The sequence below is a fragment of the Ambystoma mexicanum genome, chromosome 5q (assembly GCF_040938575.1).
Source record: "Ambystoma mexicanum isolate Mex_15411 chromosome 5q, UKY_AmexF1_1, whole genome shotgun sequence".
Classification (NCBI taxonomy): Eukaryota; Metazoa; Chordata; class Amphibia; order Caudata; family Ambystomatidae; genus Ambystoma; species Ambystoma mexicanum.
Window position 1 is genome coordinate 556,807,351 of NC_090933.1, and position 14,305 is coordinate 556,821,655.

Consider the following 14,305-nt stretch of genomic DNA (forward strand, 5'->3'; position numbering starts at 1 on the left):
AACTATCAGGATCATGGGGCGATGCATAAAAATAGAAAATGGAAGACTCTGCGTCTTTGTCACATCAGTTACTGTCACCACCAAGGAAATTAATTAATGATCATTGCAGGATATGTTATCACATAGATTAGCAGAGCAATGGTGCATAACGCTGAGTAATAACACTTGCAGGAATGGCCAGTCACCCGGCACGCTCATATGGGATTTTCACCATGAAATTGAGAAACACAAGTTGACCCCTTTGCAGGAATAAAATGGGAGCGGGGCAGACAGGCTAGTGTGGAAGTGAAGATTTTGGAAAATGGGGAGTGGTTTAGAGTGTGGTGTTGTGGCAAGGAGCAAAGGAGGAGACAAGTGAAGTGACTATGTAGGAATGGGAAGCAGGAGTGGAGGGGAAAAAGTAGTGGACGTGGAGAGAAACGTGAAACCGATAGAGAAACAACCAGAGGGGAGGAGGAGAAAAAAACAGGGATAAAAGAGAGATGGGTCAAGGATGGAGAAGCAGCACAGATGTTGAAGCTTTAAGAGCAAAGGTAGCAGTGCAAAAGGGAAGCTCAGAGGTGAAGGAGGAAGAGACACAAGCAGATGTGGGGAGAAGAAGAGAGGAGAGCATCAGACGTTGAAAGGAGGTGGTGAAGATAGAAATAGGGTGCCTGAAGTAGAAAGGAGAGTGGGAGGCACAGCAGAGTAGGGTAAGATGTAGAAAGGTGGACAAGAGGAGGATATCAAAAGTGGGAACAGAGTGGAGGGAGGCGAACAAATGAATATGGGATCAGAGCTGGAAGAAAATTGGAGTATTGAGAAACAAGCTGCGTGGAAGAATGGTGGGGGGGCAGATAGTGGAAAGGAAGGAACAAAAAGTGGAAACTAAAGCGGAGAGAGAGAGGGGGCAAAAAAGAATGAGAAAAAAGGAAGCAAAGATGACAGTAGGAATAATGAGAAGAAGGAAGAGGGGCATAAGAGGCGTAAAGGGGAGAGGATATTTGAAAGAAGGTGAGCTAAGAAAGAAGGGGGGGTATGAGAACATGCATGAAGGGGAGATTATAGGTAGAAATAGCACAGTATCCCAAGTCTCAAACATGAACCAAATCAACCAGTAGTGGAGAAGGGTCAGGCTAAAGATGAAGGCTTGGAAGTACCAGCTAAGACAGAGGGAAATAATTTGATGCCTGACTCCCACCCAGATAACACAATGCACAACTGGTGATGCTGTTAGGTACTCCAGAAGTCCAGCAGGACCAATGCAACATGCCCAATATGAAAATGACCTAACAAGGTGTCAATAGACGAATACAGGTCAATGAAATCCCTAGACTTTGAGTGACTGTTTTACCACAGAGAAAGTGTGCTTGCTTGGGGGACGAAAGAAGGATGTTCCTAGAAGAAGCTGGCTCATTTCTACACATTTTGGAGCCAAAGACTGGGGGCTCATTCAAAGAGTTCAAACCCTATCTCCTGTTTTTAGTTCTATCCAATTTAGAAAGAGACCAATGTTTTGGATTTGAATTGTCTGCTGATCCCCTAGTTATGACAGCATCCTCTACAATTTTTCAAAGGATGCAGTGCAACGTGTAAATGGTCAAATGCTTCGAATGTGTCAATTGCCACATGAATAGTGCTTGTTCATGCCCTCTCCCAAAGGATGTCTTGTATGAATCACACTTATTCTTGACCACATCCCCCTGGGGCATCTTTGCCCATTTGATGCTTCTGTAATATGGGCATGTGCAAAGGGTAAAGAGATCCTTCATTTGCATGGGGGCATGCCCCATGGAAAGGACTGAACACCCACATTCTAATGTGTACCAACAACAACATCCCGTACATTTTATTTTTGCAAGAGAATAGGCCTCAGAAGGCCTTCAGTAATATTAAAGCATGACCTCTACAGAGCAAATTATACCATGTCCATTTTGCATGGAGCAATATTTGTAGTAATCCAGCCCCGGGAATGAAATTGTTTTAAGCTGTCAAAGGTCCCCTAATGGTGAGGCTATTTTAAATATCTTCTGAGATACCTTACCGATCATAAGGTGAGATAAGAAAACATGAGTATTAGTATGGACAAATTTACAGCACCGCAATCACGGTGAAATATGCTCACCATAAGCTAGTCTCTTTTTGGGGAATTTCAAAATCTGGCTATGCTTCATTGATGATTGATTGATTGGAGTGGTGGATTGAATGAAGTAGAATGGAATGATATACTCAAAGCCTTATGTTCAACCAATATTATATCAAATGTACGAAACAAATTATCAAGAGTTAACACTAAGAGTGTTCTTAGAGTCGATGATATATCTCAATCATAGTGGTCATAAAACCAACATCCATTTATATAAAATGGTAACAAACTCTGCCCTATATGCAACGAGTAGACATCACACTCCACAGACAGCAAACATTCTGTTTAGCTGGGATCTGCACCCTTTGGCTTTCCAGGTGTTTTGGACTAGAAATCCCACCAGTTTTAGTCAGCATAGCCAATGGTGAGGGATTGTGAGAGTCATAGTACAAAACATCTGGAGAGCCGCAGGTTGCTACCCCTGGTTTAGAGAGATAAAGAAAAAGAAATTCTAGCAATCCCAAAACTTTATATACAGAAACCTGTTTAATCCTAGGCCATTCATAAGAAAAGAGCTATCACAAGGATAGACTCAAGTGAGCACTCAGAGAAGCCACATGTAATTCACACAGAATCACATATACATACTATACTCCCCATAATGCTTCAACATTAGGCCTCAAATAAAGGTTTCAATTTACTCTGAAACAATGAACATCACATAATAACAACATAGTGCTATCTGCCTAGTCGTAGAGCTGACAACATATCCATGAACCTGCATTCAAATAGTTAATCAGGTATTTCCACAAAACACATAATACATGATGAACTATTACTATGTGATATGTTGATGTGTAAATATTTTTTTTTCTTTATTAGCCCCCATTTTCATTGAAATTGTGGTACATTTTGGCAGAATAATTCCAGAAAAAAGACATATCTAAGAAATGTGTAATCTGCGGTTATGAGAATGTTTCCAAATGAAATCCATTATGCACCTGACTCGACCCATTCTTTACAAATGAGTTATTGATTATAGCTTCTATCTCCGATTTTATGGTCACCTTGTTATTTATAGTACCATTTCAGTTAGATTTCACTACCATTTTTGACACTTTGTTGCCCATAAACAACAATGATAACGACTGAATCAAAATGTATAACATATACTATTATTAACAGTACTTCTTCACTATCTTCAATGGTCAGTAGAATGACCTGCCACCAAAAATAGTTCTACTGCTTCCAAAATAATTTCCATTTAAAATAGTGATTTGAAACTTCTAATCTTGTGTCATTCAATATAACACTGTTCACATAACTCTTGATTGGGTGTACATCTTCAGTTTTATCAATTAGAATCTCAGCAAAAGGTTCATGGCAAATGCAACTTTTATTTTTATTACTGATCCCTCAGTAAAAGGTATTTGCTCATTATCAAATCTGAAGGTGGCTCTTCGAAACACTGTGTGTGTTGAGGAACAACCAAAAATCCTGATGCTAACATAACATTTGAATCTTTCTATGAAAATCCAGACTCTTTACTATACTCTATTTTCGGTCTTTCGGTTCACCGCAAAGGCTTTTGGGGTAGTACATTCAAGGCAAAATTAGCTGTTTTAGCCAAGTCACATGCTGCACCATGCCACCCAGTAGCCATCACTGGAAGTTCACCTCCGGTTCAGCGCCCAGCCCGAAGTGAAATTAATTGTGGGTATGCAAATTAGCTCAAATGTTAAGCTTCTGCCCTAGGAAAAGGTCTTTGTCTACTGAAGGGGTCTGCAACCTGAGGCTCTCCAGATGTTTTGGACCATCACTCCCATGATCCCTCAGCATTGACTATGCTGGCTAGAGCTGATGGGATTTGTAGTCCAACACATTTCAAGAGCCAATGGTTGTAGACCCATGGTCTATACAGCAGTGTAATTTTATACATAGCATTTTTCAACACTAGACAGTGTGATGAACTCCAACATGTCGTCACTTCTCTCTGAGGTGGAGGCTTCTAATGAGGCAAGGGAGGTAAAGCCACTACCCGATAGTCCCCATAGGGGTAGTATAATGAGACAGTATCTCATTGGGAGGGATTTCCCTTCAGGGACGAGTACTAACATCTAGGGTGAAGCCCTTGTTTCATCAACATACCCCCACACACTTTAACCTCTCCTTCCTTGAAGAACCTCTTTGTAGAGAGTAAATCAATGTACTGCTATCAGATATGTGACTATAGAGAACCTGAAAGTACTGTGACAAAAAAGAGGCATACAGACATGACGATCACTCTCCAGAACCGGGAGCAACAGTCTGGTCTCTTGCAAGGAAATTTACATTTGAACACTTTAAAAACCAAAGAAGGACAACCGAAAGGGGGAGCCGAGCTGGTAAGCCATAGAGAGATGAGACACTGCGAGAGGTTGGAAGTTGGAATTCTGAGATTCTTAGATCACAGGATGCTGGCGAGAAAGGGAGAAAGGCCCTGTCTGATCCCAGAGAAGAGACACTTTGCACAGCTATGGCCAATGAGAGGAACAGTAACACTGCCCTGAGAAGTCAGACCAGCTAGTCCATGGCAAGTGTTGAAGCCGTAGTCAGCAGGATGACACTGACCCACCGGATGAACATGAGAAAACGAGAATAAACAGCAAAGCCAACAACTCACCGCCTCCAGTCCCAGCGAGATCAAGAGAAGTGCCACGTGTCCCTATAAGGTAACAGGAGGTACAGGTTTGCCAGCGGGGGCATGAGGGAAATGAAAGGGTCTCAGTGTAGTCCCTGGCATAATCCCTACAACATGAACATTAAGAGAAAGGGTCATAAACCCAAAGAATCAAGATGGCTATTTGTGCATCAGAGGATATCTTCCTTGTGTCAGTCGTAGAGCCAGACCACCAGAAAAGGGTCCAGGACACCAGGGTCCAATGGAATATATGTGCATCGAAGGAACTCTTCCTTGTGTCAGCGGAAAGGAACAGAACCATTGACAATAAGAGAAGCCTGGGTCGAGGACCCAAGCCCAAACATAGGCATTAGTCATCTTCCTCCTGGAACTTCATGGAATATTGAACATAGGAGATACTAGAATATCCAGTAGAAGGGAGTCATTCCTCCTATGGCTAGTGTGAATTGCACGCTGTAATAAGAAGTATCAGGAGAAGGTGGTCATCCTCCTGATAACAAGTGGAGGATGTATGGAGAAGCTTCTATCCTGGTGAAGCAAGTCATTCCCACTGATACCCAAAAGGATACGGGTTGTTGAGTTTGGTTTCTTTTGTTTGTTTGAACTTTGACACTTGCAACAAGGGGACGGGAGTCATTCCCCCTGGTGAACATTGCTTGAACTTTGACACTTGCAACCAGGGGAAGCGAGTCATTCCCCCTGGTGAACATTGTTTGAACTTTTATGTGTTTGAGAATACGCCAGCCAGGGGAGGGAGTCATTCCCCCTGGTGAACATTGTTTGAACTTTTATGTGTTTGAGAATACGCCAGCCAGGGGAGGGAGTCATTGCCCCTGGTGAACATTGTTTGAACTTTGCTGTGTTTGAGAATAAGCCAACCAGGGGAAGGCAGCTTTTCTGTGTTTGAGAATATGCCAACCAGGGGCAGGGGTTCCTACCCCTGGTAACATTGTTTGAACTTTGCTGTGTTTGGGAATACACCAGCCAGGGGAAGGGAGTCATTCTCCCTGGAGAACAATGTTTGAACATTGCTGTGTTGAGAATAAGTCAACCATGGGAAGGGAGTCTTTCTCCCTGGAGAACAATGTTTGAACATTGCTTGTTGAGAATAAGTCAACCATGGGAAGGGAGTCTTTCCCCCTGGTGCAAACTATTGAAGTTCCTGAAGTGAACTTTGATCATAAACCCATGAGAAGGTGGCCATTCGAACACGTTAGCCATATCTATATATCTATTTTGGTTCTAAGTGTGAGAGACAGAACTAGGGATCTTGACATGGGACAGATCCTTTTTAGTCTTTAGTTGAGGCAGGGAACCCTTTCTAGAAATAGGGACAGTTGGACATTTTTCCCTTCTTTTAAAGCAGAATAAAAGTCTTTGCCAACCATCATGCCACCTTTGTGTCGGCCTCCTTCATCTGCACTCTTACAACAGACAGCCCTCAAGGATGAAGACTACGGCATACTTGTTTCACCCTTATTAGGAATCATCGGTGCTGTGTAGTCTGAATCCTTGTGGTTAGAGGAGCACCTTAAAATGTAATTGTAATAACATTTATTTTGCAGAAAGTCAAAAATAATAACCAGTACTACATAGCTGACATATTTTATGCGGAAAGATATATATTTTTTTCCTAGTTTGGTAAAATATGTGTTATTACTCTTGTTTTCCCTCTCTCACGTGCAGCATGATTAAGGAATTGTGTTTAGATTTTGTAAGTGCACGAAGCATGACATATGTTTGAATATTGTTTCCACTTCGAAATTGATGGTCAATCATAAAAGCATTGAAGAGTGCGCATAAAAAATAATGGATGGGCAGAAAAATGCGGATGGAAATTCCTGAAATATTTTTTCTCTTTAATCTAAGTTAACAGGACCATAATGTAGCTTGTCTTTTAGCACGAGCAACCTAGTGAAAATAACACACTGTGCAGGTGATTGAAAATCTCCCCCCCGCACCCCCCCACCATCCATCCGTTGCCACGGTCGGCCTATTATTTGGCAAAAGGGCACAGCAAATATGTAAGAGTATGATGTTCTGAGAACTGCTTATTTATTTATTTTTCCATTTGTATAGCATGCCTAACCCGTAGGCATCTGGGCGCTTGTCTTACAAAAGTGTGAAGTACATTCCTTTATCAGTTGCATATATACATAGTACAAGGTTATTGACATATAGATCATCAGACATTGCTCAGTTACAAGAGAGTAAGTCAAGACAATACATTTATTATCATGCACACATTCGCAGATCAGCGGACCTGGTAGTAAAGGTTCAGTAATTAGAGTTAAGAGCCCTGATTCATGGATTATTTGTGCCAAAAAACCGGGATTTGTGTGCCATTCTGCCCGCAAATTCCCATTAGTTAAACAGGGATTTGCGGGCAGAATGACACACAAATCCCGTTTTTCTGGCGCAAATAACCAATGAATCAGCTCCAAGCTGTTTTACTAGATGTATGGAAAAAGTTAGTTGCAGATTCCCTGTGTAAAGAGGTGGGTTTTTAGTTGTTTACAAAAGGTCCAGAAAGAGTTTTCTGCTCTCAGTTTAGTTGGTACGGCATTCCATTATTTTGCGGCTATTGTGGGGAAGCTACTGCCGCCGTCTTTTTGCAGTTTGAATCTAGGTTTGGCTAGCAAGTTCATGTTAGCTGAGCATGTGACCCTGTTAGATCTGACCACTTTGTCTGCGATATATGTAGGCGTCACTTTGGACAGACATTCTTGTGTCAGTGAGAGAGTTTTGAATACGATGCGTTCTTGAACCGGTAGCCAATGGGCATTCTGTCCATTGCTAAGGGTGCCAGTACTTCCGTGACTGGTCTGCCTACCGTGGCCGCTGTGCCCGGCACGGTCAGACCTGTCAGGCACAGCGGCTACGGCAGGCAGACCTGTACTATGCCGGTCTTGAAAAAACGTGCCGGTAAGCTTACTGGCACCCTTGTTTCCAGACCGGAAAGGTTATAAAGAGGCCCATAATTGTTACAGCACTGGCTGAATTTGATTCTGTGGTTTTTATCACGAGCTAACTATACCAGCACTTTTTTCTCTCAACACTTTGCCCTGCATACTAATATATCCCGGACTGTAGTGGTTTTGGATACACTTCCATATTGTTGGCCCTCTGTTGCATAGGTGAATTAGAGTGTAAAGAAGTGACTGAATGCAGCTCAGAGCATGTAAGGGTTTAAACCAAATTGCTTATGAGGCAGAATTGCAAGTATTTCCATCATAACACGTGTGTGAATTACAAACCACAAGCTAAGGTTGGAAAATAAGCATTTTGGATGTTATTACAGATCCTTGTTGAAAGGTTTTGGGGTGGTATGATATCTCAGGGGCAACATGTTTGTCTTGGAAGCAAGAAACGTATAGCACACAGCTATGAATCTTGTTCTAGCCCTTAGAGACTGGACTCCGGTCTTATGTGTCTAAATTAATTATATTTGCAAACAGTGCATTTATTAGCATTCTTTCTATTCTATTTTTCCACTAGGTTGTCTGACTTCTTGTATCTCGCCCTGAGCTTAGAAAAGCAGTCTATCTCTATGCCCTGTATTCCTCAATCAATATCACCCCACCCCCATTTTAAGTCAGGACTACCAAGCCTGAGCCTCTGCAGTTTCCATACCTTCCCAGTCCTTGGAGTTGGAAAGACACTTCTTCATGAAATCCTTATCCAGACAATGGACCATAAATCTATGGCACCTGCTGGCTAGTCGAAGTTGTCATTAACATAGTTCGGTTGGTCTTGCTTCTTGCTTGAATTCCCTGATATTTTGCTCATCTTATTTGTAGACTGTTATGAAGTCCCCTGGCTCAGTTTTTTTTTATCTAGTGGGCTGAACAAGGGGGCAAGCCTGGGAGTTGTATGGGGAAGATCCTTGGTCATCCCCACTTACTCTCTGTCTCAGGGTAGGGAACAGTCATATTGTGCCATCTTTGGACCAGTCTGTTTTAAGGAACATAGCCCTTACACCTGTGGTGAAGAGACCACATGGGATCAGGGAAATTACACACTCCCCAAAAACAAACCACAGTGCTGTCAACCTTCACTAAAATCAGGGATTATGTAGGTACTGGCCTTTTAAGGTAAGTGAGGAATGGTGGTCTCACAGAACCAGCAGCCAAGCAGCACAGACACACTTAGCTACCCTTGCGTGGGAACAGGAAGCCTCCTATAATATATAGTGGCAAAGAGAGGGACTGGAATTAGCAAAGGAAACTTTCCATGACAGTCATCCAGCCATCCATTGAATAAGGCCGCCACCCACGTACTGCTTATAACAGAAAGGCCATGAAAGTCTATACCAGGGGCAGCTTTAGGGCATGACAATCTGAAAGAAAACCATCTGAGGGTAGGGACCAGCCAACTCACATCAGAAGCAGAGGCCATTCTCAGAGGTGGTCCTACCTGCCAATCCTTACACCAGCTGCATGAGGCTCCACAACTGTGCTCCTCTGTCCCAGAGAGTCTGGATGGTAGGCAAAGGGAGGCGAACCCATGGATAAAGATGAGCCAATCCTAAATTTCATATCAGGAATGTTAGCAATCCCATGGTGGGAAGCAAATAGCCAGATGCCTACCAGTTAATATACCTGGAGGCCCTTTCACCAGAGTGAGAATGAAAACCAGGAACTCAGCAAATTGAGAGCAAAGAGCCCCAATCTGTCAGTGTGGGTGTTTGAAGTGGGAGTTGGGGGTGAAGAGTGGCGCTGTGTTGGAGAAGAAGGCAGGAGAGACCAAGAGGATTTGGAGTTGGAGCAGAGACCAGAGGGCTGGAGAAGACGTCCAGAAGGCTGGGAGTCTAGGAGAAGGCAAAGAGACTCAGGAGACTTAACTAAGGAGCTAGAATAACTGGGGCTGCTGATAAGGAGCAGGAGAGTGGTGGCCAAAGAAGGTGCCACTAGTAAAAGGACGGAAGGTTGGGACAGTGGCAAAAGTGCCCAAAGAGTTGTATAAAGAGAGGACAGCACTAGTGTTCGAAGGGGTTAAGAAGGTGGGGATAGTAACAACAATGTTCAAATGGGTGGAGAGGATAATACTAGCTGCACATAAAGTGGTTGTGGGGACAACCATACTAAAGGTATGTTTATTTATTTAATTAATATATTGATATACAGTGAGGAACAATGCTCTTTTCATCATACCATAGATAAGAAATCAGATTTGACGGGAAACATTGAGCTTCTTACATTGGGGTCTGTTAGAGTGACATTCTGACCTGCTTATGGAGGGGAGTAAATGGAGCAGGAACAATATATTGGCAGACATACATAGATTGAGGAAAACCAACATAGACCAGACAGCGACCCCTTTCCAGTGACGGAGTGGGCAGGAGCCCTCCTTCTCCCCTTCCACTGAGACCGCCAGCGACCTCCACCAACCTCTTTCGAGCAGAAGCCTGCGCAGATCTCCATGATCCTCACAATCACCGACATATAGGGTGAGAATTGCCCCGCTCCATGACCAACAGCTGCACCTGATTTGTGCCTGATTCCACCCACCCAGCAGAGGCACTTGCATAGTGCTTGTCTTCACTACCCAGCACACGAATTATGCTATTTTAATTCCCCCTTGCCGCTCGTCACGTTGCGGCCAGGCCCCTGCCCAACCCAAGATGGCCGGCGCAATGTGGACTGAAACTGAGGCCGCTTCCCTCAGTTGCTAGGCAACGCCTAGCATATTACCCAATCCGCGTCACTGTAAGGCGGCAGGCGTCCTGCGGCAAAGGCCGAGGATAAGGCCCCGTTTTGTCTCCTTTGGAGTCAGAGACCCATTTCCAGTGATGGAGTGGGCAGGAGCCCTCCTCCTCCCCTTCGACCGAGACCTCCAGCGACCTCCAGCGACCTCCTTCGAGCAGAAGCCTGCGCAGAACTCCATGATCCTCACAATTACCGACATATAGGGTGAGAATTGCCCCGCTCCACGACCAACAGATGCACAGGATTTGTGCCTGATTCCACCCTCCCAGCAGAGACACTTGCATAGTGCTTGTGTTCACTACCCAGCACAGGAATCGTGCTATTTTCATTTCCCCTTGCCGCTCGTCTCGTTGCAGCCAGGCCCCTGCCCAACCCAAGATGGCCGGCGTAACGCGGGCTGAAACTGAGGCTGTTTCCCTCAGTTGCTAGGCAAGGCCTAGCATATTACCCAATCCGCTTCACCGTAAGGCGGCAGCTGTGCTGCGGCAAAGGCCGAGGATAAGGCCCTGTTTTGCCTCCTTTGGAGTCAGAGACCGCTTTCTAGCGACGGAGTGGGTAGGAGCCCTCTCTTCCCCTTCCACCGAGACCTCCAGTGACCTCCAATAACCTCCTTTGAGCAGAAGCCTGCGCAGAACTCCATGATCCTCACAATCACTGACATATAGGGTGAGAATTGCCCCGCTCCACAACCAACAGCTGCACATGATTTGTGCCTGATTCCACCCACCCAGCAGAGACACTTGCATACTGCTTGTCTTCACTACCCAGCACACGAATCGTGCTATTTTTTTACCCCCTTGCCACTCGTCACGTTGCAGCCAGGCCCCTGGCCGGTGCAACGTGGGCTGAAATTGAGGCTGTTTCCCTCAGTTGCTAGGCAATGCCTAGCATATTACCCAATCCGCTTAAATGTAAGGCGGAAGCCGTCCTGCGGCAAAGGCCAAGGATAAGGCCCTGTTTTGCCTCCTGTTTGCCAGACTGTGCCGGCATACAACCTTTGGTCTTCAGCATCACAGGTGAGCCTTAACCACTTCATCCTTCCCGTATATGTACATGCTCGCTATTATTTATGCATAATATTAGCAGAAGTAAATGTAAGTGCCGCCACACAACGGACGCTAACAATCAGACTCCTGCACAGGCGTGTCCCCTCTACCTATACCAGTAATGTACTCCTAATACAACCAACAGCCAAAAGACATTGGGGGTCATTCCGAGTATGGCACTAGGGGGTTAACCCCCTACCGCTGCATTCCGAGGTCCCTTAGCGGGTCCCACTAGGGCCGGCTGGTTTTACCAGCCGCCCTTAGCGGGACCCGTTAAGGGACCATGGACCTAATAATGGGCCTGTTATTAGCTCCTTCCCCATTCCCATTGAGCCCTATGGGGGCTCAAATGGGAATGGGGAATGGTTTTCGGAATGGGGACTTACCGGGTCCGCATAGGTCGGAATGTCCTGGTAAGTCCCCATTCTAACTACCCGGTCCCGAGTTTGGAGGCGGCCTCCAAACTCGGAATGAACCCCAATGTCTTATGTTACTGCATCTGTAACTTCTGTTACAAAGGCTCCCCTATCACTGCAAACAGAGTCTATTCATATATGTTGGCCCGACACTTCTATGTAACAGCATAGTATTCATATTTCAGTAGTTATGCTTTACACCACTGTCTGCATTACTATTTGACGTTTCTAACCTATGACCTACCCAGTCTGCATACTATCAAACAGACATGATAATGATTAATTGAAACCAGGCTACAATATCTGTTCTGAGGCAGCTTACCCTGTGAATAATTTTAACAGGCCCACTATATGCCAAAGTTGAAGTTAGCCTACCCCATGAAAAGTGAAATTTGCCTATACTGTGAAAAGTGAAACTAGCCTATACTGTCAAAAGTGAAAATAGCCTTCATTAACCTGACCTAACTAATTCCTTGAACATGAGTAAAAACCACAGGACCCAGTTCATCCTACATACACTCTGTCTCTTCGCTATAATGGCCCTTTCTACTATCTTAACATGCCCACCTAAGGACAGAAACATGAGACTCAGGTGAAGACTGCCCCGTCTCTATGAACCAAAAAAATAACAACTTAAACTGCCGTCCCACACATAATGCCACCCAAGCTAATGAACTCCCGACTAGGCGAGTACAGGTGACTAGACCTAACAACCTGCTCATGCTGTTACTATCCCTAAAAATCCTGTGAGCCTTAACACACCAGCAACCAAACATCCCTCCACACCTAAACCTATTAGCTCCTTAACTCTATCCGGATCGCTCATTAATGTCAGATCACTGGTAGCCCACGCTACTGAAATTGCTGACACTCTAAATAATGAGAACCTGGACTTGCTTGCCATAACTGAAACCTGGCTTCATGAGGCAGCAGGACCGACCCTTATGGTAGAAGTACCTGATAGCTACCAGATACTTAGAGCAGACAGGCATAATGCTAGAGACGGTGGCCTAGCTATCATTTCTAAAACTAATCTACCTATCAGACTTGCCACTTCACCATCCTGTTTATCATGCAAGATACTTATAGCTAAACTTCCTTTATCCAATAACCGCACATTAACTATCTACCTGGTATACAGGCCCCCGGGACCACTGGGAACTTTCGAGGAGGACCTAACCAACCTTATAGACAATAATACAAAAGACCATTCACAAACCCTGCTGCTGGGGGACTTTAATCTTGGCTACAATGACATTGACAACAAACATGCCCAATCAATAGGAGCTCTACTATGGACCACCGACTCATACAAAAAGTCTGCTCCCCCACCCATATCAAACGAAGGACCCTTGACTGGGTGGCCGATCTGAATTGTAATATTACCATTACTGACACTGCCCCGCAATCCTGGTCTGACCACTATCTAATTACCTTCTCCGCCACATTAGATCTCCTTAGCCCTAAAACCATTGATATGGCACACCCACTCCCAACAAGAAGTAAAAAGGATATCACAGCGGAAAAACGACTCCCTTATCTTCTTCCCTCCATCAACAACCTTGACAGTAACACAGACTCTAATGTACTAGTGGAGGTCTTTAATAACGCCATGACTAAGGCTCTGGAAATTATTGCACCTGCCAAACTGCGCAAAGGTAGACAGATATCTCATCTTAATGCCTGGTTCACTCCTCAACTTAAAGAACTAAGATTACAAAAAAGAAAGCTCCAATCCATCTGGCGCCACTCCCCTACTGACGATCATAAAGTCAAGTTAACTGACTTCTCCAAACTCTACAAAAAAGTAATAATTAATACTAAAAAGAACACATTCAACAACAGAATTTCAAAGGCTAAATCCAACACCAAGGAACTCTTCACTATCCTTCGTGAAATGGAATCCCCGATCCACTGACAGTATCCCAAAGGACAAGCCACAGTGTACTGACATACAAAATGCTCTGTCGAATAAAATTTCATCTCTCCAACTCAAATATCTAACAAGAAGGCCTCACTGCTCCCATCTGAGCAGCAACCCCCCCAAAACACTTGGAACAGAACGACCCTACCTTTCAGTTTCAAGAAAATCTCTATCCTCGAGACAGAGATAATCATACTCTCCCTTAAACCCTTGAACTGTAAGGGAGATAGATGCCCAGCCTGAATTATAAAGGATGCAGCCAGATACATAGCCCCCTTTACCTCCAAACTCATTAATGCCTCCTTCAAAACGAATACAGTGCCCAATAATCTTAAAGAATCTTGGGTCCTCCCCCTGTTTAAAAAACAAACCTTAGACCCCACCATCCCGTCCAACTACAGACCTATAACTACTGTCTCCTTTTTACTTAAAATTATTGATAGAGTTGCTTACCTTCAAATTCAGG

At 44.3% G+C, this 14,305-nt stretch overlaps 1 protein-coding gene across 3 annotated transcripts in view; it reads right to left on the reverse strand.

Moving 5' to 3' along the window:
• The window catches only part of ST18 (ST18 C2H2C-type zinc finger transcription factor), a 683,846-nt gene that overhangs the window by 13,174 nt on the left and 656,367 nt on the right, over positions 1 to 14,305 (reverse strand). The window lies entirely within an intron of this gene.